The sequence below is a fragment of the Grampus griseus genome (assembly GCF_964374135.1).
Source record: "Grampus griseus genome assembly, chromosome: 3".
NCBI lineage: Eukaryota > Metazoa > Chordata > Mammalia > Artiodactyla > Delphinidae > Grampus > Grampus griseus.
Window position 1 is genome coordinate 43,032,434 of NC_139019.1, and position 8,861 is coordinate 43,041,294.

Genomic DNA, 8,861 nt, shown 5'->3' on the forward strand with positions numbered 1-8,861 from the left:
GGAGAGAACTGATATCTTAAAAATCTTACATCTTTGAATTCCATGTTCATGGTATATTCCTTCATTTATTTAGGTTTTCTTTTACTTTCCTCAGCAATTTTCCATATATTTCAGTGTAGAATTTCTGGTCATCTTTCATTTGATTTATTCGACATAACTGATGCTTTTGGTGCTTTCAAAATTTTACTATCTAGTTGCTCGCTTCTTTTTTTTAAAAAAATTTTTATTGGAGTATAGTTGATTTACAATGTTGTGTTAGGCCTGCTTTTTCAAAAATAGAGTTACTTCTCTGTTGAAATTCTTCAACTTTTCTTCTATTTTGACTAACATTTCCTACATTTTCTTGAACATATTAATCATGGTTATTTTAAACTCCCTGTCAGTTCATGTCAATATCTAACTTGCCTATAAATCTTTCTCCATTAAATATATTTTTCATTTGGATTTCAGTAATTCAGTTTTTAAATTTTTTATTATATTTTTGCATGCATTGAAAATTTTAGTTAAATGCCAGATGTCATTAATGAAAAATTATAGAGACTTGAGATGATGTTTTCTTCCAAGGTTGTTTTCTTCTTGTAGGCAAATAGACAAGTCTTGTGAAAACCTGGTTTCATGCTTTTTTGGGCTAATTTATTTCAATTTTCCCCTCTTTTTATAGATTGGTTTTTATTCCTAAGGAATGGCTCTTACTCTTAGGGCATGACCCTTCTGAGATTTCAGTTCAAAGCCTGGGATATTTACCAAAATACTTCCCCCTTAGCAAGGCTTTAATTATGATTTCTGCTTCCCTGGTACTACTGAAATCTTGGATCAGCTCTTTAGCTATCCAGGTGCTTTCTTCTCTTCCCGTCCCCGCCCCCACCCCACCCCTGCATTTTAGTTTCACCCTGTGCAAGCTCAGCTTAGGAATCCATCACTTTAGGGAAATGTGTATGCAGAATTTTAGGTTCCTTCTCTGATGTTCTCATTTTTCCGGGACTTTGCTCTCTAGTAGCAAACTCTAAACTACTCCAAACTCTGACTTCTGCCTCTTCAGCCCAGTAAGACTGTTGTTTTCTATACCCCCATTTATAAATGTCTTCAGGGAAATAGCTCAGATAAATGTGGCCTTTCCTTCAAGTCTTGTCTGTGTTTGTTGTCTCCAATGCCTCAGACAATTGTTTTATGTATTTTGTCTGACACTTAAAGTTGTTTTTTCAGTCAGGGTTAGTATGATGCCAGCTATTCCACCATGGCTGTGTATTGCAGGACTATTTTTGTGGAAAAATATAACAAAAATTGCCCTAAATCCCTTTTTCAGATGCATCAACTCATCTAAGATCTGAGGTTAGGGTGGGACGTAAGGGGAAAGAAGAAAAGATAAATTATTATTCATTCAGGATGAAGCTCAGGCAGTACATAAATGACTTTCTAACCTTTGAAAACATTATGAAAATTAAATTTAAAGGATTAACCCTGATAACAATGAATCAAACTCATGCTTCTTCATACTCATTTTCAAAGGGAAAAACATGAAACCACATGTGGCTCCAGCACTTTCTGCTGAAAATTATTTTAAAACATAACTTGTCATGACTTTAGTTGGGCAAATTCACATGGCTCAATGGGAGTTAAAAGGAAAAGCACACATAACCATAACTGACCTAAAACTCTGAGGTAAAAGTTACTTAAAACAATGAACTCTTAAGAACTCAGAGGTATGGCAAGAACGTTTGTACAGGCAACGTAGGGAGGGTGCAGTGGAAAGGAAAAGAGTAGATAAATTCTTAAGGTGGTGGGTTTCTCAGATGTGCAAGAGCATTGATATAGGGAACAGGAGTGGCTGTAAGAGTCATCCCGGGGATGATACAATCCAGCTTTCTGTGTCTCCTCCCCTTCTACGCAGTGACCCTCCCAAGGCACCTAGGGTCCTGATGCTACTCAGGGTTCCCAGTCCTGTGATCCCAGGCCTGTTGTTAGCAAGGGGACTAGGACAGAGGGTGTGGAATTTAAGAGCTAGATTTGCCATTTACTGGCTTGTGACCTTCACCAAGTTACTTAATGAATCTGTTAAGAACCTTTTGATTGCAAGTAAATGGAAACCAAGTCTCAAAGGCTTAAACAAGAAGAGTAACTTATTATCTTAAATAATAAGAAGTCCAAGTTACAACATCTTTAGAGTGGGTTAATTGTCTCGATAACATCATGAAGATGTTATCTTCTTTCCATCTTTCTACTCTGTCATCTTTATGTATCAGTATCATCTTTAGCTACTTTTCTTGGTTCCCTGAGTCACATCCAGACACAACATCCAATGGAAGAAAAAGAAAATTTTCTTCCTGCTTATCTCTTTTTATTAGCTAGTAATCCTTTCCCAGAAGCCCCCAGGAGACCTCATCTCATGAATTACTGAAAATAACTAGGTCACTTGTTCCCACCTAAGCCAAACCCCAGCAAGGAGAATGGGGTTCCTCTCAAATCTGTGTATAAGCCAGAGTCATCTGGGGAGGGATGGACATTTGAATTAAATTTAAACTCTGCCAACAAGGAAGGAGCTTACTGGGTAAACAACCACTGGTGTCCACTACACTTAAATTTGCTGAACCTCATTTTCTTTATCTGCAACATGTGGGAATAATAGCATCTGGTTTATAGGGTTGTTATAAGGATTAAATAGAATAATCCATAGATTATTTCTCCAAAAATTCCCCCAAGACTTGTTTTTAAAGTCTCTGAGTATCTCATAGACACACACTAATGGATGGCAAAGTCCTATCAAAGTGTATACAGTCAAGTGGGTAGAACAGTCTCTCTTCCTTGGTGTAAGGTCTACAGTATTGATAATATCTCAGGTGCTATATTATACAATAGGTGCTTTACATATATTTTTTTCTAATCCTGCCAACAAAAATGTAGTCATGCATGTTCTTCATTTATTCTCTCAGTCAACATATATTTGATTGCCAGTAATCTCATTTTACAGACAATGAAAATGAGGTTTAGAGAGGTTGAATAATGTTCAAAGTGACACAACTAGTAAGTGGAGAAATTAGATTTGTGCTTAGGTCTGTCTGACTCCACTCTTTGCAAATCTCTTATGACTTCCTTTCCTGAAAGCTTCCTGGTGTTCTCTTTCACCAAGCTTAGTCTATTGAAAAAAGGAGTGGCTGGGAGCCATTGCAAGGTGTCAATTCACACTCTAAGATCTGCAGGAAAGAGCTGTCTGTTGTTTGTTGGCCCACACCCGTCACCAAGCTGCCCTGGAACGTTGGGTTAGTTCTGCTCTGCTCCAGCAGGTGGCAGGTTGGTATCATTCAGCGCTTGCCTTCTTTACTTGTGAGGAAGCGATAAAGGGGTGAGAATGATTTTCCTGGAAAACTGTAGAAATCAGACTCATCACTTTTTGGTCCCACTCCGTAGGAAGAGCAGCTGACCCTTTTCAGCTGCTGTCATGTATGAAGTGAGGGATGAAATAAACTGCGTTTGAATTCACCTTTTTACTTTTGAAAGGTGCTCTCATATATTTCATACACATTCATCCCAGTTACAAATGTTAAGATGCTTAGGACAGATATTGTCAGCTATTGTTCTCAATTCTATCGTTTTATTCACTTAATCACCATGAGCTTCCTAAAGCAGAGGGTAGGAGTTACATACCTTTGGGCACCCAACGCCAGGCACCGTGCTGGGTATTTGTAGAGTACATTTGTGAATTACTTGAAGTAAGATGATCTGGGTTTGAGCTTTGACTTGGTCATTTCCTATTTGGGAGGCTCTTAGTAAGTCATTTGCTTTCTGAGTCTCAGTTTCCTCATTGGCAGCACACTGAGGATAATGATGCTGGTGATGATGATGATAATTCTTAAGCTCACTGGTTGTGAGAATGAAAGGCATATGAAAAGGACTTGTAAAGCACCTGTTAGAGATAGGTGTTACTTTTAGGTGACCGGGCAAAGTTGTAAAATATATTAGTGGTTGATACTTTCTCATAGGGATTAGAATATAAAGTACCTGGAACCAGAATTTAGGCAGACCCCACTGGGGACATTTCACCTCTGGTTGTCATTTCCTGCCCACAGCTCAAGTACTTATCTTCATCACTGAACATGGAGAATCACTGAAGTGATCTATTGATACTTATTGTCTGTCCTGGCTCCAATTCTACCTTCCTCAATCCAAGTTTCTAAAGGTATTATTCCAGGAGGTCCTCCCATAACCTAGCTTCAGTCTGCTTTCCCCTCTGACCACCATTTCCCACCCGCTCATGTCCATGCACAGAGCATCTGCAGCAGGTTGACTCTGGGAACCCCAGCTTGTCTTGTGCATGTTCACATCTCTGCCTGTGTGTGCTCTCACTCTCTCTCCTTCTTCTCTTTCCCCCCGAACCACACTCATTCTTCACGATCTCTCCTCCAAGAAGGCTTCCTCTAGCCCACATTGATCTCCCCCCTTAGAACTCCCACTGCTCTTATGAGGCAGTATAGGTCACTGAATATTTAAAGACATGGTCTTTGGTGTCAAACATCCTGGAATCAAATCCTCCAAGTTATATAAACTTTGTGTGCCTCAGTTTCCTTACCCTTAAAATAAGAATAATAATAGTCCTACTTCATAAAGCTGTTTTGAGGATTTAACGAGATAATGTATATAAAGCGTTCGACACAATACCTGGAATAGAATAAGGACTCAGTACACAGTAGCTATTACGATTACCATTATTATCATTAAACACATTACTTGATATTTCTTTACTGCCTTTTTGGATTATGCCTCCTCCTCCTAGGAAGACTGTCAGCTTCCTGTATTCAGAGACCATATTTTATGTTTCTCTGTGGCCCTGGCATTGCCCTGTGCATTCCCTTAACAAGAGAGGTGTACCACAACTTGTTATTGCTCAGTCAGTCTTACCTTATAGTAAGAAGTAAAACTGATCCTCAAGTTAACTTTTCGCAAAGCCACGTAGATACTGGTTGAAGATGCCATTGCCACATGCCAAGAATCTCTACAGAGTCTTCTGATCATTAGACACTGGCCATTCAAAATCCATACAGCAGTCTGTATAACTGTAATATACATTTAATTAAAACAGATTATTTTCTACACAATTTGGCATTATCTGTAGGATAGGAAAGAAGCGAAAAAGGAGAAAAATGTGACAAGTGACCAAATGATATTGATGAAGAATAGGATATTTTTACAGTTTACCAAGAGAGGATAATGAGATTGAGTGGAATATCTTCTTTCCCCACACCCCAGCTCTGGGGTTTTGTGATGTCAGTGATGAATAATGGCCCAGGTCCAGGATTCTGCTGCTTTTCTCCTTTAGTTTCCAGGATTCTCAAAAGAAGCACTAAACTGCTTTTTCTTTCCCTGCCAGGGGTGGATATGGTTGCAAAGCTCTTCTCAGCCCCAAATGAAGATGATTGTACCTGTGGTCTCAGGAGATTCAGCTCTATTTCTCAAGCCTTTTGTATGTGTGCTGGGAAACCCTAGGGTGAAATGTCACTTCTCTAGAGAGTTAGGGGATCTTTCACCACAACAAAGTAGCTTGATCTCACACTGGGTCTGAGCCTTACCCTGGGGTCCCTCTGCTGGCTGTGAGAAACAAGAGCAGAAAGCAGTTCTTTGGGATAAGAAACTATGAATTTTGTCTTTGAAGGTAATACATAGAGACAAGAATGTTCCTGTTCGGTTGGGACAGTCGTACTTGGGTTATGGTATAAAATGAGGAGAGAAGACCGAGCTAGCAATAGCAACACAAGTTTCCCTCCACAAAAAGGATTAACAACTGGATTCAGGTCTCAATCCAAAAATAAAAATTAATCTAATACAGAGTACTGAAAAAAAAAATCTCCTTTGAGGAATACCTGTAATGTATAGCTGTAGTTCGTTTTCAGTGCAAGATCAGAAATCAGCAGACATTGCTCAATCTGTTCGTGTAAACCCACTGGAAGGCGTGCTGCTCACCTACAAGCACTCTGCCTTTCCCCCAGCTTGCTTCAGTCTAGTCTAATTCATGAGTCAGATTACCAAGGTACCATGGTGAGAGGTACCATAGAAATACCAAAGTGAATGGATGGAATCGGACACTCCAGCGTGCTCAATAGATGCAACATCCTAATTATGGACTGGGCTTTGTGGTCCGCTGGCCCGGGGTTTTGTTAACCGCCCTAGCTTCCTACAGAGCTTTAGGGCTTGGCCTCTGCCTACTTTGTTGCTGTGGCTGGTGCTTTTGCTCTGTTAGAGAGACAACAAGAAAACATGGGCTCAGGTGCCAACCCAGGATAGGTGGCTGAAGGGCTTCTTATAAACAAAGGAGGAAGGCCTAGTGTTTGTCACCCAAAGGACCAGAACAATGGAAATCAAAACCAACCACCCAGGTAACAACCTTAAACCTTCTCTTGGTTCATTTTCTGATCAAACAAAATGAAATCCATATGCAATATAATGAGAGTAGAAATATCTACCACTCCAGAGGAGAAACAGATGAAGAGTTTTAAAAATTTAAGGAACATCAATGAGAAATAGATGGCATCAGGTAGGAAATTCTGACAATACAGCGAACATGGAATTAGGCAACCCCTGAGGAGGACTCCTGTGCAGTCAGGGAACGGGCAGTGCTCTGAAGGGGCCTTGGCCATCTCTGAGATGCAACACATCCTAGCAGCCAGTGGGGGTCAGAGGTGTTCTATGTTTTAGAGAGAGTTCAGGCTGCGTCTACTGTTCGACACCTTTAACCTCAAGACCTACAAATCCTGCTAATGGGAACCCAGCTGGAGCTCCCCTGGAGTTCAAACTTCTTTCCAGGAAGAGCAGGACCATGAAAACAGGAGGTGGCTGATCTCAGATGCTTCACCATAAAGTTTGGTTTTGACTTGGAAACAATTTGCTTGTTTTCTATCTTCTTGCACTTGCTCTCTTTCCATTCCACTTGCTTCCAACAAGAACCTGTTGGTCATGGATAAAGGCAGTCATGTCTCTTAAAGTCAAGTCTATGGACACTCGGAAGCATGGAGTCTAATCGAGTTCCCCAACCTGTATCTCTTTTAAGTCAGTGGCAGTCTGAAGACAATGCTTAAGTTGGTGGGTGATCTAACTAGTTTATGGGTGTATGTATCCAGGCTGGAAGTGCTCATACATACTCATGAGAGCTAATTGTGTACATTTCTTCCTACCACCAAGTTAAGTGATATCATGTTGGTAGCTTGACATTGGCCATGGTGGGAGTACTTACACCACAGAAAGAAGCAAATGCTGCAAATCAGGACTCCTTTTTTTCTGCCCTTGGTGTGATTCTCTTCACTTATTATTTTTTTTGAATTACTATTTTTTAAATTGAAGTATAGTTGATTTACTATATTGTGTTAGTTTCAGGTGTACAGCATAGTGATTCAGTTTTTTTCTGATTATATTCTATTACAGGTTATCACAAGATATTGAATATAATTCCCTATACTATACAGTAAATCCTTGTTGCTTATCTATTTTATGTGTAGTAGTTTGTATCTGTTAATCCCAAACTCCTAATTTATCCCTCTCTCCCTTTCCCCTTTGGTAACCATAAGTTTGTTTCTATGTCTGTGAGTCTGTTTCTGTTTTGTATATAGATTCATTTGTATTATTTTTTAGATTCCACATTTATATTTTTAGATATCATATAGTATTTGTATATATATACATATATATATTTGTGGATATATATATATATATGAATCAATTTGCTGTACACCAGAAACTAATACAACATTGTAAATCAACTATACGTCAATAAAGAAAGAAAAAGCAGGGAACAAGGAAGATTGAGGAAACAAGTCAATATAATGGGGTAATGAGAGACAGATTTCTCACTAAGAGAAGCGAGTATGAATATAGAAAGAGAGAAAGCTGGAATGAGCCATGTGGTATAGGATTAGAACCAGAAGTTTTGGTTTAAACTTAGAGATCTTAATATGGAGAGTTAGATGCAGAAATAAATACTGATGTACAGTTCTGTGTACGTATGCACATCTATATCTTCATACATATGCACATGCATACACATGTGCACACATACATAAATACATCTATTTCCTAGCTCTGTCCCTGACTGAGCTTGGGAATAGTGAAACCCCAATAACGATGAGCCTGCCTAGAGCCCAGATCTTGGTTTCTAGATACCATTCTCCAATAAAAGGAAACAGGGTTCTTTGGAGAAACGGTTGACTCCAGGGATGAAGTAGGAAAAATATAAGGCAAGTTTAGAACATCTCATTATTCTAGGAGATAAGCAAGTAATCAAAAAGCGATGGAGGGACTTCCCTGGTGGTGGTTAAGAATCCGCCTGCCAATGCAAGGGACACGGGTTTGAGCCCTGGTCCGGGAAGATCCCACACGCCGCAGAGCAACTAAGCCTGTGCACCACAACTACTGAGCCTGCACTCTAGAGCCTGCAAGCCACAACTACTGAGCCTACATGCCACAACTACTGGAGCCCAAGCACTCTAGAGCCCACATGCTGCAACTACTGAAGGCTATGTGCCTAGAGCCCATGCTCCGCAACAAGAGAAGCCACCACAATGAGAAACCCGTGCACCACAATGAAGAGTAGCCCCCGCTCGCCACTCAACAAAGACCCAACACAGCCAAAAAAAAAAAAAAGCATTGGAGACATGTCCAAAGGACACAAAAGATAGCTCAAAGAGGTGCAACTGGTCCAGTATGGGATGATTTGAGTGTCAAAGAAATCATAATATCAGATTATATCCCACTGACTAAAATAGGCATCCATTAATTTATCCTCATGTAAATAAAGTATCACCTCACACTGGTCAGAATGGCCATCATCAAAAAATCTACAAACAATAAATGCTGGAGAGGGTGTGGAGAAAAGGGAAGCCTCC